We start from the raw sequence: 16,671 nt of genomic DNA on the forward strand, positions 1-16,671 counted from the left end.
GCACTGCCTTTCGTTTGAGGAAGTTTGTACATGGAATGCAAGCTCCGTCTGAAAGTCAACACCATAATAGAGATAACATTTGATCATTCAAATTAAACACTTATGTTATTTGTCTCTGCAACCTTTTATCATGAGATCAGTTAAAGGGATTGTACGTGTTCAATGTATACATTTAACTGAGCAAATACCTTCATGACTTGAGTAAAGTAACCAAAATGGCAAAAATAATGTACTGTAGGTATTAGATGTCTATGAATGAACATGCTAAATAACTCATGCTCAATGTGTGTCAAGGATTCATGTTGATATTCTTTTTGAATTTTACTAACATTTTCCCCTCGATTAACACATCAAATAATATATTTGATGTTCAATGACTTCAATTTGATATTTTTTTTTACAAAATTACCAAAATTTGTTATTATTCTTCATTTTCTCATATTTTTACATGTACACTAAATTACCACATTTTCATCTGTTCAAAATAGACTTTTAAATCTTACTTTATTTACATGTTCATGTTGTATACTGTAGTGTACTGTTGTTTGCAGCAACTGAATTACATGTATACTTATTAGATTTAACATATGCAGTACCAATATATACTAATTCATATGAATATACATGTATTCACATTATCTATTTTTGTACCTTTAAGGAAGATAACATTTGAATTGAACCTCCTTTTTAAGGAGGGCATTACCCCCTGGACATTTCTCATGTTTCTTGTGAGATTAGATTAATAATTAATTTGCCTTTGCCTACTGGGAAACGTGTTCTTAAAAATAGATATGATTATATGGAAATGTGAAATTGATTAAGAGTTGCATCATAAATGTACCTATTTACCTTTTATCCATTTATTTGTTTTTTTTGTTGAAATATTGATATGTCTTTGTAACAAACTTCTTATATGATTCAGTTTGTCCATTCTGCTTTTAGAATTTTATTATTTATTTATTTTTTATTTGTATTATTCTTAACATTTCATTTTTGATAATGTTTTCTTGCCAGTCTATTGTAAGTATTGTGATTCTTGATGATTTACAATAACACATATTAAACTAATTATTCAAAAAAATTATTGCAAATGAATCATTTTGAAGTAATTAAAGCAATCACGAGAGGAAGGATAATATTGCCTGTCGGTGATACCCTTCTTTACGGTACTTTTTTTTAGCCATGCGCTTCAGGGGAATGAAACCTTTGGAATAAGTAGGCTTGTGTCGAAACAGAAAAATCAAAGAATAAGAACAAAGAAAGTTTGAGAAAAATAATGAGAAAGTTATGAGCATTTGAATATTGCAATCACTAATTCTATGGAGATCCTCCCTTTCCAATGCGACAATGTGTGATGTCACATGTGAACAACTTTTCCTTTGATGAACTATAAAATACCCTCAAAATGTCTCTTTTTGCTTTTTTTATGGTGATACAAACTCTTTATCCATGATGTATATAAAAGTCTGTATTACATGCCCCCCTGTAGAAAGAACACATGATCTATGATAGATGTGATAAAAGAGGCAATTTAAGTGAAATATATACTGAAGTAATGGGGAAAGTTGTTCACAAGTGACATCACACATCTTTGTCGCATTGCCAATTTGAGGATCTCCACAGCATTAGTGATCACAGTATTCATATGCTCATAACGTTCTCATTATTTGTCCGATTTTTCTTAACTTTCGTTGATCTGTTTCTTTGATTTTTCTATTTTTTCACACAAGCTTGTTGCAAAGGTTTCTTTCTCCTTTAGATAATAACAGATTTTGATGACATTTCTAGCATTTTGCTCAGTGAATATTCTTCTAATTATTAATCATTTCTAGCCCGCAGTATCCCTTTAAGTCAAGGAACTTTGTGTCTTTTAACCATCATTTTCAACCCTCTATTATGCTTATGGTTTGGTGTAGTAGCACTTGATCCAAGGTTGAGGTTTAAATTTGATTATATGTAGGATATTGATGGGAAAGCAATTGTATGATTTGGCATATGCTTTCAAAAGCATACTAGAAGCTGCTGACTTTTTAAATTCAATTCAGTCAGGCAGTTTGGTAAACCAGCCACCGCAGTGTTCTCCTACCAACCACTTTTCAGACTAGCCAATTTCCCGTCAAACATTTCATTCCCATTTTTTTTTAAAAGAGGTTCATCTATTTTGTTCCTTTTATCACCATACATAGCCCTAAAACTTATGATTGTCATATATCTTTTTCTCAGTTATTATTGTGTTGAGGGGAGACACTTACAATGTTTCAACTTACCCCGCATTCCAACTAATCCCGATCTCCCCTATATTACTCTTTTTTATCACAGTCTTTTCGAAGTAATCTATTTTCTTTTGATAATAAATAATATTTTGTGCACTATTTTTGTACAAAAAATTTAAACGATTATCTATAGAGTCTAAACTGTTCTGTCATTTGGTGTTAAGTTATCATTTTGCATAATAGATATCCCAATTCATGGGATTTTGGGGAAAATGATTTTTCAGTTGAGTAAAAAAAATTCAAAGTAGTAAGTGTACATACTGTACATATGGAACAAATGTTCATTATGTTGGTTGCAACATTTCCATATTATTGAAGCTGTAACAATGTTGTTAGGAAAGTCATTATTCAACAGGTTAACCAATTCATATGAAATGTAAATCACAGTTCCCTTGCCTCATTCGCAATGTTACGAAGGGCCAATGAAAGGCCTGATCCATACTATTAACCAGTTAAACATGGTATATATATTACTATGGTACAGACACGTTCCTTGCATTTCCTGATTCTGCATATCGGTCACCTGTCGTTCACGTCAGCGCAAGTCAGATCGTGAGGTGAGTCAGCAAGGGCTCCCTCTACCCTGACCCAGTTTAACTATGACAATGATGTAAGACGATCGTCGTCGACACTCTGTGAAGTCATACATGTAGTGCCTGTGATTGGACAATTGCCACTTGGTCTACACCCATTTTGCCTACATTCTGGTCTGTCTCGTCCTAGTCTGCAGGCACAGACCCTGATTGAAACTTTGATCAGCAAGTGGGTCTCCACATGAAGACTAGCACATACAAAACTTGCTGTTTCAATTCCTGAGTGAGAGGGCCTTCAGTACACAAGGTATTAATTTATAGGCAGCACATTCAGACCCTTGCCCTGAGTGAAAGGTTTGCACAGCAGACTAGTCTCGTCCCATATGGTCTAATCTATAATAATAGCTGGATCACCGGCGATCAGTGCATGCAAGGAATTACTCCTGCCGGGTACCCATTCACCTCACCTGGGTCGAGTGCAGCACAGTGTGGATAAATTTCTTGCTGAAGGAAAACACGCCATGGCTGGGATCTTAGTCTGTAGGCTGCGCATGCAGACCATTTAAACTCGACTGACAGATCTGCACAGCAGACCTGTAGAACATGTCTAAAACCTACATGTTCTTGGCGGGTTCCATAACATTTGCTCTGCTCTAAATTCCACCAACTAACCGAATTAAAAACTTCAACCCTGGGGTTAACACTGTACCCTACCCTATTGCAACCCTAACCCTTCTTCTCAGACGAAATCAAGCCTGGAGCGATTGTTGCAGTCCTGCTCCTGAGCAAGTGTAATGTCACCATGTAAACCACCCTGACACAGTTTTGTGATGATGATGTTAAAAAGTCTTTGATACTCTGTGAAGTCATAGTGCCTGTGATTTTTTTTCGGAAGTGGTACCTCCTGTTTAGACTCAAAGAATTGACCTTAATATTCTTAATTCAATTTCAAACACTAGAGGGCACCCTATAAAAGAGGCAGCAAATTGCAGCTGGGGCGACAAATCCTTGTATCTCGAAATGCTCTGTTGTGTTTCATAAAAGCTGTAATGTAAGTTATAAATGACTTTACAAATGACTGATGACTCTTTCTTTAGTTTTGTGAGATTCTTAATGATTTTCATTCCTCATTGTGATCATCATGATGATAATCATTTATTATGATTATCATCATCATCATAATCATCATCATCATTCTCATCATCTTCATCATTATCTCATCACCATCTTTATCATCATCACCACCATCACCATTATCATCATCATCATTATCAATATCATCACTATCATCATCATTATCATCACTATCATCATCATTATCATCATCATCATCATCATCTCATCACCATTGTTATCATCATCATCATCATCACCACCACCATCATCATCTTCATCATGATCATCTCATCACTATCGTTATCATCATCATCACTATCATCATCATTATCATCATTATCATCATTATCGTCATCACCATCGTCATCATCATCATCATTGTTCATCGTCATAATTGTTATCATATGATGAAACTTGTTATGCACATCATGTGTTTCAACCTTCAAATAATTGAAAAGGAGATGTTCTGAGATGATTCACTTTTTCTTGTCATACTCAAATTAGTCTGAAACAAGACTTCTGGAGCATTGCATGTAACTCTGATTCAGTTCCAAATAAAGAGAAACTCCTTTCATTAAACACAAATTTGAAGTTGATATGTGTGTTCAATTGCAACTCAAGTGTCTTGTAATGCTCAAATACTCCTGATTTTTTTTTACCTTTGCCTGATTTGATATCAAACATAAATTTCTTTCAATAACTTTTAACTTTGTCGTAACAGGTAATTTGGATGCACAGTGTATGTAAATTACATGTTTGCAAGTTATGTAGATAGTTACACTTCGTAATTCCGAAGGTTCGTAATTCCGAAACACATAAATTGCCTATACCTCGATGTTCGTTAATCCGAAAACGTAAAAGGGTTCGTTAATCCGAACATTTGTGGCGTTGTTCCGAAGGTTCGTAATTCCAAAGGTTCGTTAGTCCGAAAACAAAATGAGGTTTGTAATTCTGAAGGTTTGTTAGTCCGAAAACGAAACTAGGTTCATTAATCATCTAGCTTTCGGACTTACAAACCTTCGGAATTACGAACCTCATTTTGGTTTCGTATTAACGAACCTTCGGAATTACAAACCTCATTTCGTTTTCGGACTAACGAACCTTCGGAATTACGAACCTTCAAATATCCGAACCTTCGGAATAATGAAGCTTCGGAATTGCGAATGTATGTGATGTAGATGTATTGGATGTCCTTCTCTGGAATATATATTTGTTGTGGTTTTGTGAAGTTACCAGCATATCTTATCAACATGTTCCACATTCCGGTGTAAAAACAATAAAATCACTGTGAAAGAAGTAGAATATATATAACCTAAGAATTAGATCTGGCAATAAGATTGGACTACATGTGTGTGTTGAATGTTGATTTTCCAACTGAAACAGCAATGAATCATGATGCAACATGCAATTACAAAACACATACTACAAATACGATCAGCAGTGCGGCGTATTTCGTGGTTGAAAGTTTAAAGCTCATTATAGGTATATGTAGATCGCCTTTAAATTCCCGCCTCTCAAAAACTACATGTAACATCAGTATGCAGTTTACTGTTTAGTGTAACCAAACACAAGAAATGTCAACTCTAACACAGGTATTTCCAAGGAACATGTAATTAAGCTTCCACTGTGAGAGCACATTTAAGTATATTTGAAAAATGCAAGTGCATCCAGTGTCCAATTTCGTTGTGTTCGTGGTCTTGAATGGTCATAAAATCATAAAAATCAGTGTCTTTCAAAATGCCCATTTTCCGGCGTTTAAATTTTCTTTCAAATTGAGTTATAAAAGATGCTTTCTTTTAATACAACCGGGAATGGGAGACGCACATTCTGTCTCATTATATCTGCATTTTGTAATTAAGTTTTGCCTCATGTTGCTGTTCAAATTTGAAAATCGACATTGAGCATGCTCTATATTGTGTGAAAAGTCTTTTACTTTCTGTCTCATCATATCTGCATTTTGTAAAATAGTTTTGCCTCATGTTGCTGTTTAAATTTGGATATTGACATTGAACACGCCCTATGTATAAAAGACTTTTCACACAACATAATATTGTGTGAAAAGTCTTTTATAGGAGTAATAATGATAATAATATAGGGTATTTATATTGCGCACATATCGTCCTTGTTATGTGCTCAAGGCGCTCCTATATTACCCGGCTAAGCTAGGCGTTCATAGCGCACACAGCTTTTTAAGGAATTACTTCCTACCGGTACCCATTTACCTCACCTGGGTTGAGTGCAGCACATTGTGGATCAGTTTCTTGCTGAAGGAAATTCGCCATGGCTGGGATTCGAACCCACGACCCTCTGTTTCAAAGTCCGAAGACTAATCCACTGGGCCACAAGCGTAATGATTGTGTAGCCCCAGGGCATGTTGGCTCAGTGGTAGAGTGTCTGCCTCATAAAACCGGAGGTCGTGGGTTCAATTCCTGGCTGAGTATAACCAAAGACTGCAAAGAGGAGATTTTTTTCATTCTTGCCAGGTTTTCAGTCGAGATTGGAAAATTATTTTTCATTATTGGTTCCTGTATGTGCTCAACTTACCTAACCTATCAAAAGCTCAAGTGGCTACCAGTGATATTCTTATTTCAATTATCATTAGAGTGATTTCATTGGATGAATGTGTTGGTTTTTAGTTATGATTCGTGATAAAAAGTAAACAAAATATATTTTCAAAAATGTTCTGCAAAACTTGTGTAATCTCTACAATAACTTTTACTCTCATATTAACATGAGGATATCTGGGCGAGTCCATGTCCCACTCTACTAATCAGAGAAACCCAAATGGGGGTCAATCCACTAATTTTACGACACCAAAAAGAACAAATCTGATAGCCTAGATCCAACACCATCACATCTTGCTTGCTATGACAGCGTTAACGATATTAGATCTGTGACGTCTGGCCCAAATGTCATATCCAATAGTCCAGCGCATGTCGTTGACGCCGGTTGTAATTCGAAGTGACGAGAGGATGATGTTGGGTGGTTTATAGTACGTTGACATGCAGAATACGGATGAGCCCAATTTGAGGTCAGGAATTGTGGGGGGGGGGGGCTGGGGAATTCGTGACAAATATGTACTCGTGTGCACATGTTTGCATGCATGCAGTGTACATCGTCATTGTATGTTAGATGCAGCGAGAATGACTAGAGAGATTGAGAGAGGTTTACAGGTGAAAATTAGAATGATGAAGAGCATGTTGTCTGACGATTGACATCATAATGACACTGAGGTTTTAGCAAATTCAAGGTTGTAATAGCTATCTGATTACAGATCACAAATTATCACAACTTTCTCATTCATGTCTCGTGTAACTCCAAATGTTCACCAGGCTCTGTCCCTGATTTTTTATTGTATATTATTGAGTTATGTAATTATTTTTGTTAAATCCTCTTTGTTGAAATTGCTATTTCTTGTATTAAATATTGAAATCTCCACACAGCACCCTATTCTCATTATGATCTTTTGAACTGGTTTTAAACAAAACCACTTCACGTAAATGCCATGAGAATGCTCTTAGTGGGGTCATATGCTTTGCGCTAAACATGCACACATATACCGTGTTTACACAGTGACACGGCTCGGGGGTTCGACACGCGAGCCGTGCTCAACACGGCAATTTTATGCTGTGTAAACGTGATCAGTGTGATCCACGAGCCATGTCGAACACGGCTTTTTCGCTCCGCCAAAATCGTAGGTTTCAACCCGCGAGCCGAGTCAGACTCGGCAATTTTTTCGTGTGTAAACAGAAAGCCGTGTCGAACTCTCTTGACCTAGGTCACTGCGCGCGCTTTCACTTTTGGCATTGTTGTTGTTCGCACGGACAAGATTCGATTCCGGCATTGAATTTCCCGCCTTTAATTTGCGACGTCATAATTCTTCTTCCGTTCGAGATCCGCGAGCCGTGTTGAACTCGCCTTTTTATATGTACGTATAAACGCGATCTCTGATCCCTTCTTCGCAGTGTTCAACCCGGCTCGCGGATTCAACACGCGAGCAGTCAATGTGTATACACGGTAACTGTCATACTGCCCGGTGAAGAGTTCTTCCTGAAGACCAGTTGTGTTCTCATCTCCACTTAAACCGGTCTATCAAGGCCAAGCGGTCTTGAAAACCTCAAGTGGATATCCAAAGATTGCTTCCTAGATCGCTTCGAGCGTTCCCATTACAGCATAAAATGATTTCCACTTTTTAACTGATTTCCAAACTGGATTAACAAAGTACATGAGAACAGGGTCCTAAGGGGTTGATTTTCCGCAGGCGCAATTGTCGCAGGATGGAACCCGTCGGAGAGCCACTTTCTGGGTCACAGGTGGTTCCCAGGTTTGTAGGTTGCCTGGATGTTAATAAAGAATAGTGGATAATCAGGACAACTAGAGCAGAATCTTACAAAAGCAGATGGAGCAAGTCTGTTCACTTTGCTCAGATACTCAATTTCAGCTCTGAAAAAAACTGTTAGCATCTGTAGTTACAATTTGTTAGGAAATTTTTGTGTCACTTTCTGTGCTTTGTACCGGTTACAAACATTAAAATGTAATACTAAGATTTATCTGATGTAAACAGTAGTATTGTGGACATTATTAAAACTGTGTTGTCAAATCCTATACATAATAGATAAAAAAAAAAAAAAAATGTGTGTGTGATTGAATACCTGTCATTTCTATGTAAAAATGACCAAAAGAAAACGATAATTTCTGTCTCGTGCTGCATTGGAAGTAAAACCTAAACTTGAAATTCTGTTATGCTTTTCTCAACCCAGGTGAGGTGAATGGGTACCGGCAGGATTAATTCCTTGAATGCACTTATCACCATTGAAAAACTGGTAGCTCGATCTGAAGCCTGAGGAATAAAAGTAGCGCTTGATATCCTTAGGCAAAAAGCCCTATATAAATCCAGCTTTTATTGTCATTATTGTTATTACCATAAGTTGTTATTAAGAAAATAATCACTGTTGCGATCGTCACTGCAGGTGATGGAGAATGATGGGCAAAAAAAAATCGAGCGGCAAAATTTGCGCGTACTCAAACTAATTCATAATAATAATAATGATAATCCACTTTTATATAGCGTTTAATCCATCGGAACGACGTGTCTAAGGCCTTTACAGATATATTATTACCCCGGTCATCGGATTCAATCAGTCATTCCCGCCCACAATCATGTGCACATCCTCCACTCCCTGGGGAGTATTCCAGTCAGTCGCCTGTGAGGCGCACACAGTACTGGACAAGCTACAATGACTTTCACATCCTACCGGGTACCCATTTAGCACCTGGGTCGAGAGTGGCAAAGTGTGGATTAACGCCTTGCCAAAGGACGCCAGACCGTGGTGGGATTTGAACACACGACCCTCTGTTTACAAGGCGAGAGTCATAACCACTACACCACGGCTCCTGCGTTATGAACCTATGAGGCTGAAAAAGATCAGCGAAACAAAAAAGGTCCATCACTGTGAGTGATGATTGATGGGGAAACTACCCTTTTTCACGTGACAGACTTCTGGACTATTTCCTGTAGCAAAATTCTTAGTATGTGGAATATAAACTGAAATATCCTTCCAAAATATAATGAAAATAACTTTAATTTCAAGTTGGAAGCTCATGAAAAAATAGATATTCACCTTCTTAACAGTGCCTGTAACAGGCAAGCAATTAACATTCATCCATGATATTCCCCTGCTTGTTTGACAGTGGAGGCATTTCGTTACAGGTGAGTACAGATATCGGGTAATTTGGGCCTAACCCGATCAGACGCCGCCGCCAATTGATTAGGGCTCCCTCGCTTGTCAGCACCATGTTAACCAGGGGCTGGGAGCACAAACAGGTGTCTGAGACAGAATGGCTGATAAAAACCTGACAGCAGTTGGCCTGGTGAATCAGACCCCTTTGCTTTGGAGAAAAAAAACTGAAAAGTTTGTAATGCTCATTCTGCATGGTTCCCTGATTTAATAATATTAGCTGGATTTATAGCGCTCTTTGCTGGTGGACACTTCCCCAACTTTAGTTTGAAACCGCCGCTTCTCAGCCTTGCTCGATGCATTCAAGGAGTTCATCCTGCCAGGCAGCAGCAGATCCAGGGGGGGGACATCCGGCCAATGCCCCCCTTTTAAGAGCCATTATGAAAATTTTAATGTGAAAATTACATTCTTACACAAATGTGCCCCCCTTTGAGAGTGTCATCATATATTTTTAATGAGAATATGTCGTTCATACGCAAGTGAGGACCTTTTTTTTTCATTTCAAAATTTCTTTAGAGAAAATGTGCCTCCCCTTTTGAAAAATACGGGGGGGGGGGGGGGGGGGCAGTCAAATATATTGTACACAGGCATGACCAAGGAATTTCCAAACACCCCTAAACAAGTTTTTCTCTGTGTTCAAAATTACCCACTAAACAAGTTTTTCGCGGGCTTTATTTAAACATTTTGGTCCCTAAACAAGTTTTCGCCAAAATATGACCTGTGGGGAAAAAAAACCATACCCTAAACACATTTGACCCCACGATTGACCATTGACCAATCTTTCAAAGCCATCCTTTTTCTTAAAAAATCTGTATTTTTTATACCCTTAACGAGTCCACGAGCAGACCGCGTCAAAAACTGAAATAAACACCCCTTTAAACACGTTTTTGGGTTACACGTGTGTACAGCAGTATATTTCCCTGCCCCCCCCCCCGCCCGGGACAGAAATATTGCGCAATATAAATGCTGTGGATCATCATCGAATATCATGCACTCAAATGGCTTCATTTTCTTCTGTTTGAGAATGATTATGAATAACGATCATTAAAAGTGACCAATATTATGAATAGTGGTCCATATGATAAGGACCCCTGATACCAAATCTGCCTCTGTCGGCAATGCCATTGATACATGCACATATGCAATGCCAATGTATGTGTGCCTTTGTAAGTAGCGGATATAAGAATATTGCCAACAGGAGGGAATGTTTATATATATATGCATTTATTAGAGCCAAGACATGGAGGCACAGAGAGGGCTAAACACAGGCCTTAAGTACAGTAGAGTACTCTAACCTCTCTAGTTTTGTATGATATGAGTTGGGGGCATCAGCAGAGAGTTATTTCATTTGGATCAAAAGAATAGAAAGTATAGTAACTATACATGATAATCACAATATATGCCAATGGCAATACAAATATACATAAAGATGAGAAATGAAATGAGAGAACTTAAGGAAGGCCTGTAAGGCTTTGTGAGTACAAGTTCCCTAAAAAAATCACATTTACAATGCCTTTGATACAGGCATATTGAGAATCAATTTGTTTTTACCCCCTTACCTAACAAACATATCGAAATAATCCTAAATGGGTATAGTTGCAAATTTTGAGATCAAATGCTATTAGATTAGGAGGCTGTTCTGACTACGTTCCTTAAACTTGTTTACTGGAAACGCGTAGTGAGAACGGTCAAGGCAGTCACAGAAGCGATCCTTCAAACCAGTTTGGAAAACCACCTCGCGATGTAGTTTTCAAGATTGCTTTGCCTTGTTAAACTGTTTTTAGCATAAGTGAGGACACAACCGCTCTTGAGCGCGCTACTCCATACGACAGGTGTAGAATGCCTACGCTGCGGTTTCAAATTTTGCGCGAAATGTGTCACCCCACTGAGAGTGTTTCCATAGCAACAGGAGCACTTTACGTGAAGTGATTTTGAAAACCACTAGCAAAGCGATCTTCGAAACTGGTTTTCTGAAGCGGTATCCAGTAAACTATTTTTAGAAAGCATAATGAGAACGGCCTTTAAGTTTATTTCAACAAATGAGCTTGATTGTACAGAAGTATGCACCTATTACTTTGTGGGGGGGGGGACATTATTTAATTTTTTTTTCTTCTAATTGTAATTTTCATTTTTTAAAGACAAGGGGTTCCCCAGGGATGTGTACATGTAGCAGAGGTTTATTTCCAATTCGTCTAATGGCATTTCGTCCACTTGCCAACTTGTCTACTTTCATTTGGGCTGATGCCGTCCATCAACATATTGTCTAACAACCATGTAGTCCAATCACCATTTGGTCCAATCATCACTTTGTCTAACCACCAGTTCGTCTATTACCTTTTTGTCTAATAACCAGTTGGTGTTATACCCATTTTCTTTTCATTTTGCACAATTAACACTTCAGTTTAATTAGACCAAATGGTATATGGACAAAATGGCTATTGGAACAATTGGTCCAATTAGACAGAATGGCATTAGACTAAATGAAAGTAGACCATGTAGTAAGTGGACGAACTGATGGTAGACCAAAATGTAAGTAGACAAGTTGGCAATTGGATGAATTGGCATTAGACGAATTGGAAATAAACCTCTGTCACAGGCCCCTGGGTAACCCCGGTCTTTAAGAGGTCTGATTATGCAGACTAGTGGCTACCTCGCCAGACTACACATGACAATCCCCTTGAAGTTCAATGTATGTGTAATGTGATTTAGAAAGCTGTGTGGATTACCAGGGGCAGGCAAGTGTGTACTCATGAATGTCTTTGCAGGATCGAACAGGTTCCCATAACCCCCACTCCTGCACATTCCATGTATGTAGCGCATTCCATGTACCTAACACATTCCATCATGTAACACAAATTTATACATTTCCTGCCAAATGGGATTGTAGCTTTGATAGAGTCTGTCACTTTCAGTTCTTGAAGGCGCTGTGCAGACCTTGTCTTTTTGGTGCCAGAAAGGCATTAAATGTTAAAAGGTAGGAGTCCTGTATGCCTTTCTGACTCTAACATGAATCATCTGGTAAAATGAAGGCATAATGTTATTATTTATCAGTTTTGTTGTTTGCTTGTTTTTTCTGGGGTTTATGGATAATTCACATTAATTGTCCCACAACAGACTGCCATCTGTTAACTAGCAAGTGACTAGGTGGTGGCTAACTTAAGTGAATACATGCTAGCAAACAGTATGTGATCGCTAAAAGGTTGCTTGATCTTTTCTCTGCATGCCTATATCACAAGCTTATTAAGCTACCTACTCACTAGCTATCTACTAACTAGTCACTATCTATCTACCAGCTAGTCACTAGTTATCTATTAACTAGTATCTAGTCACTAGCTATCTTCTGTCACTAGCTATCTACTAGCTAGTCACTAGTTATCTATTACCTAGTTATGAGCTATCCATTAACTAGTCACTATCTATCTACTGTCACTAGCTATCTACTGACTAGTCACTAGCTGTCTACTAATTAGTCACTGGCTATCTACTAACTAGTCACTAGCTATCTACTAACTAGTCACTAGCTGTCTACTAACTAGTCACTAGCTGTCTACTAACTAGTCACTAGCTATCTACTAACTAGTCACTAGCTATCTACTAACTAGTCACTAGCTATCTACTAACTAGTCACTAGCTGTCTACTAATTAGTCACTGGCTATCTACTAACTAGTCACTGGCTATCTACTAACTGTCACTGGCTATCTACTAACTAGTCACTACTTATCTACCAACTAGTCACTAGCTGACTACCAACTAGTCACTAGCTATCTATTAGCTACATTGTTTCTTTGAATCTTTTTTTAAATATAAATGTTGCAATTAATTGGAGTAGTTGTGCTCCATTGGATAAGTCGCCAGGACTTTGAACCACAAGGTACTTGGTTCAAATCATTGCCGCAACACTGATGTACTTTGGCAAGACTTTAGTCTACATTTCCCACACTTAGTACCCAGGTGAAATACATTGGTACCTTGCAGGAGTTTATTCCTTGAAATTCTTGTGTACTATGAAAGGCTCTCTGGCTAATGGAGCCAGGGTAACTATATGTAACGCCCCGTGGAAGCACATATATGTATGCCAGTTTGGTTTTTCTGTCCTTTTTTTCTTTTTGTTTTAATTCAGTCTGTTCATTGTATTTACACCTACACTTTTAATTTCACTTTGTTGTTATAATGTTAATAATGCACTTTGAAACATATTTTGTTTCCTTTGTGTAATTTGTCTAATGAGTACTTCATTATATTTATTTTATCTGTTATATTCTGTGCAGTTGATTGTGAACTCACAAGTCTCCAGACTTTTTGATGAGTAAATTTTCATAAAACCAATTTAAATTTGAATTTGAAGATGTTTGGTAATTATGTAATATGTGCTATACAAAAACAAAATATTACGATTATTGTGAATGATGCGGGGGGGCACTCGACCAAAAAATTGGGAGGGGTGTGCCGCGGACGAGACAAAAAACGGGGGGCCTTGGAGCGGGCTTATTGTAAAAAGGAGGTTCCTCCGAACGGGCTTCGGAACTACAAATGTTTGTGAAAACTGGGGTCCTTGGAACGGATCGTCAGCGTGTGATTGCGTATTCATGGAACGGGCATGCGTGCATGATTCAGCAAGGCGATGGTCGGACGGCACTCTGCGGCTGCTTTTCACCAAAATTACAGCTCATTGTAGCAGATCAATGCGATCGGAACGGCTTAACGACAAATATGAGAAGCTTTGGAGCGGATTTCTTTGTTCTTTTTCCTCAATAAGACAAAAATGCTATGCCTTGGAATGGAAATTTGAGTGTAAAAATGTGGGTCCCCTCCGCGGCACATACCCACTATTCATTATATACTGAGTGCCCCCCCCCCCCGGGAATGATGTTATTGAGATGTGTAAAACCCGACACTTGAAAATCTGACTTGAGACTTTAAGGCCCAAATTCACAGAGGTGGTTTTTAAAACCATCGGTTGAACCCATGGTTTATGCAGATTTTCTGTATTAACTACGCTTATACACCGCAAATAAATGTCCAATGCTGATACATGCTTTTGTCACAGTGCGCTATAAAATTGATGCCTATGGCCACGCTATTTTATTCTTGAGTCCACTGTTTTGAATTAATGATTCCACTCTTCAAATAGTGGATTTTATGAAGAAAATAGCGTGGATAACCACGACGAGAAGTGTCATTTTGGCACACTGTGACAAAAGCGTGCATCAGTATTGGATGTCTTTTAATATACCCGGTAAACAAACACAATTTATACAGGAAATCTGCATAAACCATGGGTTCGGCCGATGTTTTTAAAAACCACCTTTGTGAATTCGGGCCTCAATCTATCAAATTAATCTCAGTGAGAACACTTTGCAATGACATCAGACACATGAATTAATTATAGCATGATGTGTGACGTCACCATTCAAATAAGATCTCCGACGATGTTCCCATAATTGACTTGGAATTGAACAGGTGAAAGTGTGAAGTGGGAGCATGGAGAGCAACCAAAAGAAAAAAACCCTACTCTCAAATATCTTTTGAACATAGCAGGGTTTTGAACGGGAAGTAATGATTTTGTTTGTCTGTGCTTTTATGTTCACAGCATCCTATGCCCGGGCCCAAAGGGGTGTATGTACGACAGACGAGGAGTCCTGCACAAGTAGTTAGTCCGACCGGTTTCACTGCCAGATCACCACAACCTCAGGTGACTATTTTCGATTGATTTAGTATTTCGATTCTTGTGATGTCCTGTTGTAATTGTCACGGTCATTGCATGCATATTATTGATTGTGGTTGTATCATGGCTTTCATTGTTAATGTCACCTTGATGTAGATATTACATAGTATTTACTAGTGATTACTATTATTCTGAATGAATTTATTGAAATGTTAGTTATCATATGATGAATATCAAGCCAACTGTTATATTTAACATCATGATTATCACCTTGATCCCTGCCATTGTCATCATTTACATTATTATTTTCATTAGCGTTATCATCACCATCATCATCATCATTGTCATCATCATTCATCATTGTCGTCATCATCATCATCATCATCATCATCATCCTCATCATCATCATCATCTACATCATCATCATCACCATGATTATTTCTATTATTGCCCTCATTATCATCACCATAATCATTATCACCATAACCACCACCATCATGATCATCATCACACCACCAACACTACCATCATAACCATCACCACCACCACCACCACAACTATCACCATCATCATCATCATCACCACCATCACCATCACTTTCATCATCATCATCATCATCATCATCATCACCATCATCATCATCATCATCATCACCACCATCACCATCACTTTCATCATCATCATCATCATCATCATCATCATCATCATCATCATCATCATCACCATCATCATCATCATCACCATCATCATCATCACCATCATCATCATCACCATCATCACCATCATCACCATCATCACCATCATCATCATCTTCATCACACCATCATCATCACCATCATCATCGTCGTCATCATCATCAACATCACCATCACCATCATCCTCTTCATCATCATCTTCATTATCCTCATCTTCATCGCAGACTTGGTTTCTATGAACCTTTTTCCTCCTCTTTCTCTGTCCTTCCCCTAACTTCCGTCTCTCCATCTCTTCCCCTTCTCCCCCTCCCCTCTACCTCTTTCTCTTCCTTTCCTACCCCCCTTTTCCGTTATCTTCCCGGTTACACTTCCTAATTCCAAATGTTCATAATTCCGAAGGTTCGTTATTCCTTAACACGTAAATTGCCTATACCTCGATGTTCGTTTATCCGAAACGTAAAAGGGTTCGTTATTCCGAACATTTGTAGCGTTATTCCGAAGGTTTGATAATCCGAAAACGAAATAAGGTTCAATGTTCCGAAGGTTCGTTAATCCGAAAACAAGATAAGGTTCGTTGTTCCGAAAACGAAATAAGGTTTGTTAACTCTTAACATGCCACGCACACTACTAACCCAATGCCACAGTACTAA

Source organism: Lytechinus variegatus, chromosome 13 (genome assembly GCF_018143015.1).
Source record: "Lytechinus variegatus isolate NC3 chromosome 13, Lvar_3.0, whole genome shotgun sequence".
Taxonomy (NCBI): domain Eukaryota; kingdom Metazoa; phylum Echinodermata; class Echinoidea; order Temnopleuroida; family Toxopneustidae; genus Lytechinus; species Lytechinus variegatus.